This window comes from Bos grunniens, chromosome 9 (assembly GCF_055505025.1).
Source record: "Bos grunniens cultivar Pamir isolate PY7600 chromosome 9, Bosgru_T2T1.0, whole genome shotgun sequence".
Lineage (NCBI taxonomy): Eukaryota > Metazoa > Chordata > Mammalia > Artiodactyla > Bovidae > Bos > Bos grunniens.
Window position 1 is genome coordinate 64193917 of NC_141173.1, and position 2310 is coordinate 64196226.

The 2310-nt window shown below is 32.3% G+C and overlaps 1 non-coding gene across 1 annotated transcript; it reads right to left on the bottom strand.

Moving 5' to 3' along the window:
* Positions 1-665: 665 nt before the first annotated feature.
* On the bottom strand, positions 666-792 carry LOC147366048 (small nucleolar RNA SNORD22). The gene has a single exon (XR_015133540.1). It is a non-coding gene; the product is annotated as a small nucleolar RNA SNORD22 (small nucleolar RNA).
* Positions 793-2310: the final 1518 nt, after the last annotated feature.

Consider the following 2310-nt stretch of genomic DNA (forward strand, 5'->3'; position numbering starts at 1 on the left):
ACCACAGGAAAAACCATAGCCTTGACTAGACTAGAAAATAAAGTATCACACACACACAAATGCAAATCTGTGAGGGAGACTGGGTCCTTCAACACAAGACTAAGGTTAGTTCATTTCCTCAATGTAGAAATAATACATAAAGTTAATTATTGGACTTGCTGCAGGAGCAGAAGCTTTAAAAGAGGGAATATTCCTTCCTGTAGAGGGAGATAAGATACAGGAAATTTCTAGTGTATTGACTTAATTAAGGAAGTTATTAAGACCCTAATAAACAGCACTGATCACATTGTCACTTAGGGAGTTATTTTTTGTTTGTATTTTGGTTTGTATAGAAAATATGTCTTCACTTTGGAAGGTATCACTGAAATCTAAATCTAGAGAAGTCAAATATAGCTTATTAGAGGATGAATGTTGTGAATTCTCATGAAAATTTTAAATTGTATTTTTTGGTTGTATTTTTCATTTTTTTTTCAACCAGTGATTTATTTCCTCCTTTCCCATGTTTAGAAATTATTTTTTTAAATTTTATTTTATTTTTAAGCTTTACAATATTGTATTAGTTTTGCCAAATATTGAAATGAATCCGCCACAGGTATACCTGTGTTCCCCACCCTGAACCCTCCTCCCTCCTCCCTCCCCATACCCTCCCTCTGGGTCATCTTATGATCCCTCATAAAGTTCCTTCTGGAACAAGATTCCCTTTTCTCCTCAAGCCAGCCCCCAGTAGGTTCACCTTTACAGTTTCTGGAACTAGAACAAGAGGTAAGATGTGTGAATGTTTTTTCACTGGGAAAATATTTATTGTTTTTAATTTGCCTTCCAGTGTTCAAATATTAGTTCATAAAATAGTTGTTGGAAATATTTCCAACAAAATTTGTTTATTAGATTTATTAAAACTATTTTTATGGGGCAGTTTGGAGGGAAAGTGAAACTTTGGAAAAATCCACAACTAAGGACAAAACATACCTAATCAAAGGAAGAATTCAGTAAGAAAATGGATTTATCAATCTCTGAGAAAACCCTTTCCAGTCATTCATACTAAGCAACAAATGCCTTTATCTAACATGATTTAATCACTTAGGGTCTCCAGATGTTCAAAGGAAATCTATAGCATGAAAAAGGAACACCAAAGTAAACAAACAGAATAATTGGCCTTGGAGAAAACAAGGATAATTCAGATACCAGAAGTTAACTTCTTAAGAAGTCTATTCTCTGCAAAATTCAGGAGTCTGCATGCATATAAAAACACACTGCTTTTTAAAAAGAAGCAATAAAGAAAAAAAATTGGAAAAATGTGTAAAATTTTTAAATTAAGAAATAAACTTTGTATTTAATAAATTATTAAATGTACACATCTGACTTCTTGTGATCTAGCAATATGGATGATAGAACAGAGAAAATTTCCCACAACCCAGAACATAACATCTTAGAAGAAGGGTTTCTGTGTGACAACAGGTAGGAGAATATAATCAAAGAGATAAAAAAAGGAAATGTCTCTGTTTTCAGTCTTTGGTCTACCAAGTGCCAAACAGCACTAGAAAACATTCCTTTGTAGATATACCCTATTGAAAATTCATAATCACAAGGATAAAGAGAAAAATCATAAAAGCAGAGAAGAATAAAACAAATTACCCGCAAGAGAATGGAGCCAGATTGATTTGTGATTTCTCATTACTAACAATGGATGCTAAAGAAAATGGAGTAACATTTTCAAAATTCATACAGTAAAAGATTTTGAATCAAAAATTTTATACTACAATTTATTTTCAAACACATATTCAGACACATTTTCAGGACTGAGAAAATCTACTGTGCATACAGCCTATACTTTAAACATTAATTTGTCAAGAAAATAGTATACTCAAGCAAAGCAAGCTTTTCAGGATGAGGGTAGTGTGGGACATACAAAATATTGATAACTACTGTCACTCAGAATCAAGAAGAAAGATGGCAATAAATTTAAAGAAGATTCACTAGGCCTTGATTTTTGGAAATTTCTCCTATGAATGGCAAAGTTTTGTTGATATGGAATTATCATTTGTGGCTTCTGCCATAATATTTGATTCTACAGGGAATAATGTTTATATGTTTATATTGTACATGATATTTGGAATTCCATTTTTAAAATCATCCTTCAGGGAAAACATAGAAGATATATTTATTTAAGAGAATATAGAGATAGATTGAAAGATAGATGATAGATAGATTTATTGTTGTTCAGTTGCTAAGTTGTGCCCAGCTCTTTGCAACCCTATAGAGTGCAGCACTCCAGGCTTCTCTGTTCTCCACTACCTCATATAGTTTGCTCAA